The following is a 15,487-nucleotide window of genomic DNA, read 5'->3' as shown; positions in this document are numbered from 1 at the left end:
GTTGCTTTATTTTTACTGGAAATGTTTTCCGTGATTGCCAGAGGTGGGTGATTATTGTGAAAAAGCCAGCAATGGAATTAGAATTATAGTGGATTACCAGTCTATTTTTACCTGTCGAATACTAGCTATAAACAAAAAATTGCTTTAAGTATAAACCTGAAAAGAACTATAAGCTGTCACTAGATAACACGTGTGTTGGAAACTTCTTTGTTAACAAATAGCCGCTGATGTCCTACTACACAGTATCGGCCATTCATTAAATGTCCCCCACCCCACACCCAAAGTAAAATAAGTATAACGGTCATGGATATAGCGAACCATGGGTATATGCGGTCACACACAGACTATTTTGGCTTTAAATTACATTTTTGTTTCAAGTAAATATTTTTTTTTATTAATAGTCAAAGTGAATAACTTATGCGACATAAAAAATGGCATATTCAACAACAAAAATAATGTAATAAAAAAAAAAATATTCAAAAAAAAAAATGAGGTTTTTTTTTCAAAAAAAGTCCATAAATACACCAGTAATATTAAAAAGTGCAAATTCGTATTGATTCTTTTTAAATTGGTTTTATCAGGTTTTTAAATGTCTTATTATGAAATTGAATAAACTACACCTACACAACACGTACCTTACATGTGTACTTCATGTATTGATCTAATATCATGGTCATCCTATCATGATCTATGATCGACCCATGATCAAGTATTATCTTTGCAACGTGTCTATATTAAAATGATTAATAATAAACATGAACGTTTATGAGTTGAAATGGGAAGAATAGTTTGACTGTTCTATTTATCGAGGATACACGTTGAGGCTATCAGAAATTAAAATATTCTCCCCATATTTAACGAATACAAAATGATTCTATATTCAATTAGTACGCTACTTCTATCTTCAATTAATGTTAAAGACCAGGGGAGAGGCTAGATCTACCGCGGGGTAGAACGATGTTAAAGACCAGGGGAGAGGCTAGATCTACCGCGGGGCAGAACGATGTTAAAGACCAGGGGAGAGGCTAGATCTACCGCGGGGTAGAACGATTATAGACGGCACACACTAACAGCTTTTAACAAAAAAAAAACATTTTCAAAATAATGTTAACGAAAGCTGAACGTGAACTAAATACATTGTTTCCATGGAACTGAACAGAAGGCCTTTTTTTATCAAGATGATATACAGACGTTTATATAATGATATTAAAAAACATGTCATAGTTTTGAAATTTATGTATTTATTGTCAAAATGAGAAAGTAGGTCGACTGAATAAAATATAAAGGGTTACATGGGTTGCTGTACATGAAATGTGAGAGCCTAAGGACAACAAATGTCATCCTCATTATTACTGAAATGTGTTGAAAATCCTAAAATATTTCATTTTCGAATATATAATATAATTGAACAGTGTAGAACATGCACCTGTAGAAGTATATGTCATGTCATTTATGGTTTAACAGAATTATCTTTCAAAGTCGATCAAGAGGATGTTCCATGCTTTTTTTTGTTATACTGTAAGCATTCTTTATCACTTTTCATTTCATTATTTGTCACTAACATTATATATGACGTGACTGTCATCTTGACGAATACATTCACGTAACAATATTTGATTGTTACAATAAGGATTTATGTTTTAGACACACATACGCGCTGTCACGTGCCAAATGGAGCACCAAGGTAACATTCGAATTATGTATTTTGAACGAAAGAAATAATTACATCATAAAAGTTTATAACAACAAATCAATGATATACGACTAATTGACTTTCACGAATTCGTGATATAGGCATTTTGTTTTTATTTTTATAGTACAGAAGATCAGGAGATAAGCAGCTACTTTAATTACTAAAATCAATAGATCAATTATATTAAAGTAACAAACATTAATCCATATTGAAAGATTTAATGATTGGTTTTGAACTTTCTAAATTAAAGATCAAAATTGCCTGATTGCTGTTGGTTTGAAGTAAGACATTACTACACTGTTATCGCCTATTTCTCTCGTGGGACCGACGGTTTAATGTCTCATCGGAAAGACGAGGAACAAACATTTTACCAGATCATTTTACTATACTAGTTTTGTTTATATATTTTGTTTGTACGATATCGTTCACAATTTGTTTTCTTTTTTTATAAATAGCTATAACAACAGACCATGCCTATTGATTTTGATTTTAAATCGATATATTGATGACGTCACAAAAGCTGATTAAAATCTCGAGTTATCTATATCTTAAATATTGCTCAAATAGTTAAATAAAGCGCCCTCTGTCGTCACACTCTGCATTCCTTCAAGTATTTCGCTCAGTTTCTTAGCTCAAATTTATTTATTTTAGCCTTAGTTGATAAAATTGATGAATCTTTGTTTCCTTTGTATCTTTATAGTGCCAATCTGACTCTATTTATTGTTTTTGTGGGCTCTGTAGTAGTATATAGGCCTATACAAAGTACAGTAGCCTATAATAGGCCTACACATCTTACCGGTGGAGTACTTCCTGTTACTCTAACAGATTATATTTTCGCCGTAGGCCTAAAGCCTTAATGCTATATTGATTTGAGTACGTGTTTCTTTAGATCCTTGTAAAATTGTTAATATTCTGAGTTCATATTAATCATGTTATTTTTATGTTCGGTGTAAACTAATTATTTTATTAATTACCACAACATGAATTATGTAAAGCTTGTCACAGGATGCTGCAGTGATTGTGTCATTTCTAGCCTCTAGTTAAAAGAGATGACAAACAAACGCCGTCATTACGTCGCTACATGATGAGCCTTCATACAGTTGTTACTACTGTATTACATATTGAATGCTTGAAAAAAGAATATATTATTTTAGTGAATATCATTTTACAAGGCTAAAAGTTTATCAATGTTATCGCAAGTTTATTACACTCGGCAGTGTTGTTACTTCTTTATTATTCTATCTCGGAACTTTTATTTTACATGCCTGATATATTAATAATATTAGATAATCATTTGGGATTCGTTTAGTAGTTTAGATTTTGATAGGAAGAATCAATGCCTGTTTTGATATTCATGTATAAATAAAACACTATTAGCAATACAGCAGTGTGGACAAATAACACTGTAATGTTGATTGTAATAGGCTATCATCCGTAGTTATCAAGGTAGGCTATATTGTATAATATTCTCGAGAGTACAGTATCTAGGCAAATCGTGTGATACAGAGCTTATGTCCATTACATAATGTTTATTAAATACAGTGTTTATAAACAATAAAATGTGATCGTTCCTACATTGTACATTTTACTACATATGACCTAGATATAGTATTAAGAAAAGTCAAATAAATGTATCTAACTATTTCTCCTTGGCATGATTGCAATGATACTTTTAATCAACTATAACATATTTAATCTTAAATTAAAAATGGAAATCTGTTCAAGTTCATCTTGTTGATGGCAATGCAGCCTAGAGGTCAACGTATTTGACGAGTGTTTTATGCGTCTTAAGAAATAATTATAATGCTCTTTTATTCTCGTATTCATTCTCCTAAAGTCATTGGTCAATTGTAATGACCTAAGGTAAATGACCGAATTCTAGTAAGAGGATTAAAGCTTGATAAACACTTGGACGCAGCGCAAAGACGTAAGCGCACCGGAAGTAATTTGACCAAATTCGACGCGATGGATCATCCTGATTGGTCAACTCGCTTTCGTGGGAACTAAGTTTAGGGGAAAAACATATTTGCAACATAATTACATGCGGTGATAAATACAATCAAAGTCAGAAAGAAAGGATATTGTATTGTAATTTTTTTTTTAATACAGGTAAACATACGATTACATCCTTCCTTAACCCTTGATCCTACATAACTTTTTATTTTATGACACGGCGATAGAACTAAGGAACGAACACGCTTGATTTGTTTGAGAAGCATTCCTCCATTGACTTGTATACAATTTATTACCGACTGTAAAGCAGTAAAAGACGATAATCCGTGATTCAACAGTCCTCGCTCATAGTCAACAATCACGAAATTCACAGTCACGTTATTTTTATTTGACCATCTACTCTACAAACTAAATGCACAGAAAATATATAGCAATAATGAGAATTGTGTACAGAGAATGCCGACAGAGCAAATTACAAAAATAGACTAATGACCTATATAATACTAAAAGAGAGCAAAAATATTCATGTAATAAGGGAATACTATCTATCTATTTGCCATCGTTTCAACAAAATAATCATCAAAGTTGTCGCCAGAGCCTACACAAAATGACAACTTCTGAATGGTTGTCTTAGTTTATAATATAAAGTAGGCCGACATTCAGATATTCTCGACGAGTTTCAGCCGTTTTTTTATTCTTAATTCATATTCAATTTTCGTTATCCATCTCCTGATGAAAAAAAAATTGTAATTATTTATTGCTTTGAAATCAAGATTTATTAACATAATAAGGTACGAATATTTAATTTATTGTTTGCGTTAACAATAGGTTAATAGTTCAAAAACCTGATAAACTCGCAAGTTGTGTAATACTTTTATTATGCTCACGTATGCACCCGCGATTGATTCAACCGTCATGGCGGCGATCGTACCTCATGGGTAATACTGTAGAGACAATATCTCTATTGTGATAAGTGTGGAAGCCACGAACCTGAAACAAATTATTTCGGAAACTAAAACATCCTTAATGGTTATCAATCGACAAATTTCTGTCTTTAGTGCACATTAAGAACGGAGCATTATGCCCATTCTTTACAATAAACCTTAAAACAATATTTTTAAACAAACAAATATACAGAGTGGCGATCATATCGGTCCAGATTTATGTATCATTTGTTTTCAATCTTTTTACATAACAAAAAAGGTGTAATTTTAGCGTAAAAGCAAAAGTAATGAAACTGTCATCTTGTGATGTGCTTACAATACATTAAAACTGCAATAATAAAGATAACATAGAAAAATACATAGACAAATATGTTATAAGTGAAATTTCAGTAAAAATGTTGTTTTTTGTTTTGACTAAATTAATTTTGATTACTTCGATCCAAGTATTTTTGTGCTAATCAAATATAAGTCCCTAAGTTACGTGCAAATAAAGAGATATTACATAGGTTCTTGTCGTGCATGTTAAAAACAGATTGTTAATCTATAATCATCTGAATTGTGCAATGCTATATGTCATTTTAATTGGAAGAATTCAATCTTAGTAATGGAAATACAAAATCCTTTTAACACTATTTTGTGTATATCTCTTAATCGTGTTTGTCGAAATTGGTTATTAAATTATGGTATAGGCGGTTCGGGAATTAGCCATTTTCGTTGCAAAATCTCTACTGTTATTAAGTGAGGTTTTTTAAACATTATATTTTGAACAAATCCGCTGTGAGGTGCTGTAGGGTTAATTTACTGTACACGACACAGCATGATTTTACAGTAATGAATTACCGCCATTATGACTTCTAGAAGAACTGAGATAGATTATTTAGAATTTATTTCTACTTATCCATCATCCACTTTGTTTCGCTTACGATATTAGATAAACTCGTTAGAATCCTAGCAAACTATTATAGTCATTAACTAAGGGCTATACGATGTTATCTACTTTCTTTACCACAAACATCTTCTACAAAGCAGTCTTAAATGGGTTAAGACACTAACATTTAACACAATGAACTGATAAGATGACCAGTTACCCTACAAATTAACCGATTAATATAATTTTAGGTATAATGCATTAACAATAACCATAACTTGAATTTCCAAATCATGTTTAATATGATAAACAAAATCACATTGTTGCAATTCTTTTGTGACGTTCTTGGAAGATGAAAGGACGACTGAAAAGCAATGGTGTCATTAACTTGATTTTAAGTTCATATTAGCCAATCAGATTACTCTACCAGGGGACAGATTAATCGAGATAGTTTGAAATTAAATCAATCAAATAATCGTTATCAGAACATACAAACACCACAGCTACAGAAAACTAGACGAAAATATATCAAAAAAGGTTACGTGACAAAATACATGAAATAGGTACATCTACATCAACCGTATCGAAAACATTAAAGACATTTGAATAAAAACTTTTCAGATTATTGGCAAATTTTGCAAGCTTTTCTTCGAACATTTGCATTCACCGGTACACATTTCATAGACCTACTTTTAATATCAATGCTTATATTAAATTATAATTCAAATATTTTCAAATCCATTATTTCCATCTATTATCTTTATATTATTCCAATATATTGTTATTGGCAATACGTGTTCTTGTTAGGATAAAATTATAAACGTACATCCTCTATTAACACATTTTGGTAAAGTTATAGGATTTCAAGAAGAAAATAAGATATTACACAAACAATTTGAACACGTTCAAACAATATTATATTGAAATATAAATAAGATTTGTTAAAAGGTTCAACAAATCTTAAATACTAGAAAACTATAATTTAATCATATTTCAACAATATTATATTTTAGTAAGTCGGTGCAGTTGAGTTATATCATTTGCGTAAGCAAGTAACACGAGCCTATTTTAATTTTAGTAAAATGGAACCTATTTGTTCCGTATCATTTACGTATGTATAAATGTATTCTATGGGACGCCCTAACTACTATTTTGCTTGAAATCATCTTGAAGAAACGTCTTTAAGTCTACAAGATTTGTTTCAAAAGTGTGATCCGCGTTCCGTTTAAACGCATAAATGGAATTAAAATATAGTCCGTTATAGTCAGTTATTTCCAATGTCCCCTCCCCACCACCTTTTTTGTTTTTAAAAATATATTGTCAATATCTACTATTTTGCTTGAAATCATATTAAAGAAACGTCTTCAAGTCTAAAATATTCGTTTCAAAAATGTGATTCGCGTTCCGTTTAAACGCATAAATAGAATTAAAATATAGTCCGTTATAGTCAGTTATTTCCCCCGCCCTCCCTCCTTTCTTTTTTGTTTTTAAAAATATATTGTCAATATCTAGCTTTCATACATTCAATATCTAGCAGTGTTGCACTTTATTCTGTCTACAATCTACAAACTGCATGTTTACTGCCTCACAGTATCGACATTTCTTAGATAAATTAACAGTACACAGAAAAGAAAAAAATGCTAGAACCAGAATATATCTCTTTCAAATACAAATTGAGAATCTATTATTAATAGAAGCAACATGGAATACTTCCAAATTAAACATTCAACTCAGAAAACTCATTTAAACAGACAGAATTCTAAATGTAATATTAAAAAATGCATAAACAAATTAAATATTGTATACAATTATCTTCTTTAACAAGAAAGTCTTTCGGTAACGAAAAGTAAGTTAAATTATTAGTATATTAGTTTTTCAAGAGCTAGAATATCCAGTACAAGATCGAGAATTATATTTAATACCCTTGTATTATCATATTATCGGCAAGTCTTATACTAATCAGCATTATGTAAGACGCATCATTATATTCAAACGTGATAGATTGTCCGACCTCAGGCAGAAAATAAAGTAAACATAGAACGCGGCTGTTAACAGAAATTATGCTTAAAAACGTCAGGCTGTTATTAACTTTTTCTTCATTTTTATTTCCGTTAGTACGGACCAATAGATATTGTCTTCTAGAGCCTTAAGCTGTAAAAGATTGTATCCCCAATCATTTTTCAGAATCAGATAATAGTGTCTTTCTCACTATTTCTAATAGTCGTGATTATTTTACACTATTTTCTTGACATCCTCTTGGCTATCTGAGTGATTTGCTCTTCCTAAGGGCAAATACATGCGTCAATGAAAATCTGCATTGTGGTCCTGACACTCATAATCTAATAACAGACTTTAATAGAAGGTTTTATCAACATAATTCGAGTAGTAAGATGAAGATGCACCGATTATGTCAGTTGCAATTAAATACGCTACGTTAGATTATCAATTACAAATTAGACAATGGGAGTGTAATAGTCCGAAAAGTGATTAAATATCTAATTAAATAATAAAATCCGGGTTTTTAATTTTCTGATATATGTTCAAACGTATCAAAATGTAAAGGAAGAGTACGATTACAAAATACACATCCATTAGTTGGATAGCGCTGAAGGCTAACTACCAGCCACCTAAAAAGCATCAGCTGCTGTAGTATATAAACGAGATGGAAAGGGAGGAGATTTATATTATGATTAAATGCCTGTTTAGTATACAATGCTGATAACAACGAAATAAATCGTTCAGAAAACAAAATAAACAAGTTTTCTGTCTTTCATTATTTAAAAAAAGAGAGTCAGCAGGATTTAAGCAAGGTTTGTAACGGTGGAAAAGATGCATACCTACACCAAACTCACATTCACTTGCCTCTTACTAAGGCACAGAATGAAATAAAAAGGCACAACCAAGATGCACGTGCTTTAAGCTGTGTTATGATATCATCATGTCCATATATGGGTACTCTTTTTTTTTTGTCAAATAAAGTTTGATAGTGTAGACAGAGCTTAGTGTTAGTGCGGGCTACAGTTCTTGTCATCGCCTAAGTCCATCACTTTTGTACGAATGAATATATAACCGAAGGAAGGAATAATCTTTTAATCTGAATGCACTTTTATTAGTCTTGCAATACAATTATTTTAAGCGTTGACAATTATAATGGTATCATCCGTTTTACATTTTTTCTCAATCTTTTTTATGTATTGGCATTTTTAATGTCAATCTACTATTTTCACCAAACAGTGCTTATGAAAATTAACTCCAATTTCAAAATAACTCGTCCAATATTTTCATCAAGACTATCAGTAGCCTTGTTTTCATTAAGTATAACACTTCCATTTTATCTTTATCACTTTCATTAAATAGAAACTCTTCATTATTTAAATGCAATGTTGTTCTAAAGCAACCGAATGCCTGTTTTTTTAAGCATTAACATTAACATTTATATGGCGTACATTTCTCGCATAAACTAATAATTAGCGGCGCTTTTACATGCATTAATAACATCAACATTGTGATTGCAGTTTGTTCGTACTAAATAATACAAGAAAAAAACTGACTAGATGCGTAGTATAGACATATGGTTCTCGATATTAAATTTGTACATGATATATCTCATAAACGGGATGATATAGGCCATCTTATATTAAATTACATGCAAAAACGTTTATTTAAAGTTATAACGATTAGGTTATAGAATCGTATTAGATTGTGAGATTGATACTGTTATTAAGTGGAGTATTAAATATTGTGCAAATGTCTATGTGTCGTCTTGTATATTCATATTACACGCAATTTGCCGTACTGTATATTATTGTGTTCAGTATATTAGGAAAGTCCATGATACAGAAACACATGTATCATATGAATTATTTTTAAAGTCATGTTAAGGTTATTAGAATAAAATCAATTTTTTTGGAATTTGCCGATTAACTACAAAAACTTATGAAGCTCTCCTTGATACACTAGGAGAAACGGCCTTGGTATATTACATTTTTATTTTATTTATTTATTTTATTCAATTTTCAGGCACAAAAATACATGACAACAAGACAGCGGTGCAGCACCCTGAGGATTCAGGTAAGAGGGTATTTTTAGGAAGATTATATTATTTTAAATAAGGTTGTACCTTTTATTAAGTTTTGTTTAAGAAGAGAGTATTAGGGCCTATACAGGAGTGTATTTTTTAGGAAGAGAGTATTTTATAGGACTGTATTTCTAAGGAAGATTGTATTTTTTTGGAAGAATTATGATCAACATTGAAAATAAATTCCATTAATTAATAATAATTTTTTGATGTCTTTTGCCATATGTTTAAATACTCAACAGGTTCAAATATTACATTAATAATATATACTTCATCAGACAACGTTGACAGATATGCTACCTTCAATTTGAAGTTGAAATGCATAATAATTATGTAGAGTCTTTCTATTGTAACTTGTTAATTCTATCAGATTTCCACATACAAAATAAATGTAAGCTGAGTTTTTTTTTATTGTCTCAACTTGACGTATTTGATCCCCTTAGGCAAAATTTAAAAGCGTCAATTCAAAGAATAAGTACCGCATTTGATGTTGAAAATAAATCAACTAAAATATGCAACGATCACCAAAAAAGTACCATGAATTATTCAGTTTGTTATTCACTTCGTTACTCGTTGATTTACATGATTTTGGAGTGAGACGTTCTAGTGACTGCTGAACTGCTAATGCTACAGGAATTTCTCTGACTAAACTAATGGTTTTTATTATTAATATATTATTATTGTCTTTACATTAGTGATAATTACATGTTATTAATTACATAAAGTGAATATATTACCTGGAATATCATTACTTATATTGAAATACATTTATGAATATTGCAATCTTAAAGCGTCATTAGATGATTAAATTTTGTTTAAATGCTCACAAAGCAGAAACAGAAAATATCAAAGAACAAAAGCTTGGTTCGCACTAGGACGCAACACAAATACGTACACGCAGCGCAGCCCAATTATACCAATAAGGCTTGCTTCCCACTAGCGACGTAAAGTAAGGGTGTAACGCAACGTAAGTGATTAGACCAATCACAAGCGATGGATTATTCGAACAGTGGCTTGTCATTGGTCAACTCGCCTGCGTTGCGCGTACGTCCTTGCGTTGCGTCGCTTAATAAATGTACTTGCGTTGATGTGTGTCCGTCCTTTACATTGGGTCCTGATGGGGTCGTACCAAATACGAAGGTTTAACAAACGATGTACCAATCCACGACAAGATAATAAATGTACATAATAAAACGTTATTATAAATCCCACCTCTTTTCATAATTTATTGTTGAACAAATTAAGAACTCTAAATTCAGAATGTTATGCCTAAAAAGAATACGTATCATATCGTGTAACCAATCATTTGCCGTGCATGATTTATAATAACAAATGCACTAAAATACACTAAAATACATAACACAGTTATACTTAAACACGACTTTTAAAAATATCTGAAAAAGCTAAAAAAACACGATTTGTTTATGCTTTCTAAAGCAGCATGTTGTTGATATATTTTATCCCAATACGTCGATAAACAACATGTATTTTTATCACCAGTTTTACGATGCAGACAATAACGACATATATAATACACTCTCTGTTGTTGAAATTGACTTTCTAAAATGTCAATGTTAGAAATGGAAATATTTTGTAACATACATTTTGTTTGAATATAATTAAATGTTTCTTTTTCTACGTTTAACCAACAATTATTGATCATGGCCTTGTCAACATTATTTTCTGTCCCTTTTGTAAAAACAATGAAATAATATTAATTGCAAAATGGAGTGACATGAGTTTCCACTACAAGTTCCCGATTGAGTATAGTAATCCAGCAAATATGTATATATACATATATATTTCCACGAGTTAAGTTCAGTAGGCCTATCAAATCTGTAATTTTATTTTAGCTTTAGGCAAGATTTTGCCATACAAATTCGTGAAAAAATCGTTTTATCTCAGAAAATGTAATCTTTGTATAATATAGTAGGCCTAATGTATATGAATTTCAGCAAGAAATATAAATAGTATACAGAAGGGACACGTTTATATGCCAGTATCCATGAACTGCCGATATCACGTGTGTATCTTACACGAACCTTCTTAGTTACATCTAGATTCTATCAGTTGTATTAATAGTTCAGGAGGAAAGGCTCGCAAAAGATCCTTGAATTAGCAGCTCTTTTATTAACAGCAAATATAATAAAGCTAGCATCATTCTCAATCATGTACAAGATTGAAGGTTAATAAAATTGACAGCTCAAACATTAAACCAAATAGTTCTTGTTAGATAGGCCAATAATGAATTGATTAGTAATTAAAAGAGGTAAATCGGTTATGATTAATGTTGTGCGAGTTTTAAGTTCGTTGACATTTCCAACAATCTTTAAATTTTATTTCATTTCACTTATTATGTCTCCCTAAAAATACAATAAAAACTAGAATTTAATTCGTCACTTTGACGAATTATAGGTGATCATTTTTATAATTTTATTGACATTAATATTTTTTAAACATGCACGTATGTTAACATACGATCGTAAAATGTTGATGTATGCCATCCTATTAGACGCTTATAGTGCTGAGTTGTGCCTATTATGTGCCTATTATATGCCATATACATTATGTACAGTATATACTGTATATCTATATACAGTGTAGCATTGGTGAAATTACGGACATACATCATGTTCTAATTTTTTGGCACTGATGACAATATCAAAATAAACTTGTGGATAACGATATCGAAAGATAATGAATTGAGCAATGAAATATATCAATTGGAAGAAAATTTGGCACGTAGAAGCGCGATGCGCGCTCTTTAAAAGTTGTACAACTTTGACGAAAGAGACGAAAAAACTACTTTTTAACTTCAACTGGCCATATGATAACGTCACAACATTTGATAGGCATAATATTTATATGAATTCATATCTACATTTCACCAGCTCTCATAATAAGTTATAAACATCAAGGTCAACTTTAATTCAGAAGAGCTATAAGGTATTCAAATATACGTTGTAGGTGAAATTACGTAACCATCGTTATTCAAATTTTAAGACGTAAAGATGTCATCAAAATGAAAATATGGGCAACTCATGAGTAACATAATTGGTTGAGGTAGAATATATTAAAAATTAAAAGAAAATCGATCACAAATAAGCGAGTTGCGCTCTGTTGAATATGGTGGTCTATGACAAAAGAGGTAAAAACTCTATTTTTAAAATTCATGTGGCCAAATGATGACGTTGTACCATTTTGTACGTCTAATGTGTATATACACTTATATCTACAACTCATTGGCTTCCATAATAAGTTAAACAAATTGGGGGTCACCTTCCATCATTCTGAAGAGTTATATTCATTTTAAAAAGGCCTTATTTTTTACCATTTTTAGCACTTTTGTACAATTAATGTGCGCATTTTGTCATTTTTAACCTGCTCGTATAGCACTATTTTAAGTCGAAATGGACTCAAATTTGGTGAATGTACTAAGGAAGATGAGTAGAATGCAATTTGTACAAAAAATTGGTATTTTTTACGCTTTCTATGTACGCACGCGCAAAAACGTGTTTTTGCGCAGTAATTTTTTAAAACACGCAAATGGCCTAATTCATGCTCTAAATTGATCAAAACGTCATTTTGAGCTTTTTAAATTTTTAACGCGCGATTTCACGCGCATGACCCAACGTGCACGTGCGTTTTTATTTGCTAATATTTTTACCCTTGGCCTGAACCTTACGTGTAGTGAATTTTATTAATATGTGATAATGAATTATGGAGATATGATTGATAATGTGATTTCACAAAATGGCGTATAAATGACGTCACGGGTGAGTGATCACGCTCAAAAGCTTATTAGGACTAAGTTACAGTATTTGAAAGACATTGTGAAATTTTGGTAATCATTGACATTTAACTTTTTGAGATATTTGTTACACAAAAAGTGTACAGAAAGAAGAAAAATATTTTAATGCAAGTACAATAACAATAGGTGATCATTTTATTCTAAATGATCACCTAATTAAAAAAAACGTGGACAAAGAACAAGAAAACATCAAACAAAACCAGGCAGAGACAGGATTCCTAAAAAGCGAACCTAATCACTATCTAGTAGTATTTTTATAGGGGCTTTCATTATTACAGGAGCGTAGGACTACGCAACTGTCGAGTACAAAAGTCATTTTGCCCATGTTGAAATGTTTCTGAGCATGCGCATAATAATTTGTTGACAGCTTTCTTTTAAACAGCTAATTTGAATTCATATAGGCCAAAGTAAAAGTATAAAGTCATTTTGCTCATGTTGAAATGTTTCTGAGCATGCGCAGGATAATTTGTTTACAGATTTTTTTTTAAACAGCTAATTTTGATTCAGATCAAAGTAAAAGTATACAATTTTCAAATGGGAAACAGTTATTTTCTCAGATTAATGTAGGCCTACTTCTTAGTTAAACTTATAAACAGTACGTTCGACTAACAATACAGTTAATATTACTATTATCATCTTACTTTGTTAGATGCGTCTAATAATAATGAAAACCCACAAAAGTAGCTTTGATGTTAGTACAAATTGTATTCATTTGCCTGGTTTAGACTTGATTAAAACCGTTCGTGTTAACATAATTTAATGACGTTATGAAATTGATTAGCCGTTCTAGTAAAGTCGTAGTATCGACAAATTTAAGCGTAGGCCAATAATTATGTGAAAATATAATAAAGCATCAGAAACAACCAAATGAGATGTGTTTATTTATTATAGACCAATTATACGATTTAATACCACCATTAAATATTATACTTACAAATGTGAGAACAGAAATTATGTAATGCTTTAAAGATCCGCAATGAATTATTATAACTACACATTTGACCCGAAGTGTAACAAAAATGTTCTAAAGTTCTGGAACAGAAAATAGCGTCATAACCAGTACAATATAAAGACACGAAACGGGGGTATTGTATTGGATGTGAACCTGCCCAACAAGATATTCTAATGTTAACAGTTCGAAAGTGAAAACCAGTGGAGACAAAATGTAATAAAGCCATCCAACCACACACGATTTTTGCGGTTTTTAAATTACATTTTTAAAATATGCAAATTTTCTAGTAAACAGAATTGTGTCTTTAGTGCAGACACTGTGATCATGTGGTTAGAAGCCCATCTTTAAGTTACGTCATGTTAATTGTGCGCATGCGTTGACATGGAAGGCCCTTCCTCCTTTCATTATTGAATCTATTTCCATATAAATATAACGATAACAGTTTATAATTAGCATATCTGTGCCAATATCATTGGTAAATTAATAAATAATAAATAATATACACATCCTATACTGATGTATCACCGATGGATTCGAACTCTGACTCTGACATGGTAATCGTTGTAATGTAATTAAATTATTTAATGTACTCTTCTAATTACCTCACAACTAAGAACAATGTTTGAAACAGTTGCGTTTTGTAATTAATTATATGGCTTTTGGTAAATATCTTGATTTACAATTTACATCTGGGTCGAGTGTACTTTGGAGATGTATCATTACTGCCAAAAGCGATAACACAAGTGCATGGCTACATTTGAATCGTTTACTGATGTTAAGTCTGTGTAACTATTTACACAAGATTATGCCTGTGCTCCATTTAGATATAAAAAAAATGTGGCGGGGTTCCCCTCTCCCCATTCCAATTTCTTTTAAATACAATGCAAAGGATGCTTAAGTTCAAAGCAAACCATTTTATGTCTAGAACCCATATCTTTCCTTTTTAAATCATCGAATCACCTATTGTAATCGCGTTTACCTTAAAGATGTATTGTCCCCCTGAAAAAAAATAATTCTTAAAACAATTTTTTGTTGAATATGCCATTTTAATATCCACTTTGACCAAAAATTGGATTGAAAAAAAAAATGTATTTACCTGAAAAACTGTAATTTAAAGCAAAAAATAGTCAAATTGGCTGCCAGCCAATGTTTTTTTGGTTAACTTTAACCATTTATTTTGTTTTGTGA

General features: G+C 30.9%; 1 protein-coding gene across 1 annotated transcript in view; it reads right to left on the bottom strand.

Annotated features, from left to right (window-relative positions):
* The window catches only part of LOC144847898 (tetraspanin-11-like), a 44,091-nt gene that overhangs the window by 10,932 nt on the left and 17,672 nt on the right, over positions 1-15,487 (bottom strand). The window lies entirely within an intron of this gene.

This window comes from Antedon bifida, chromosome 7 (assembly GCF_963402885.1).
Source record: "Antedon bifida chromosome 7, ecAntBifi1.1, whole genome shotgun sequence".
In the NCBI taxonomy this organism is placed as follows: Eukaryota; Metazoa; Echinodermata; class Crinoidea; order Comatulida; family Antedonidae; genus Antedon; species Antedon bifida.
Note: the sequence above shows the minus strand (reverse complement) of the source record. Positions and strands in the feature narration are given on the sequence as shown.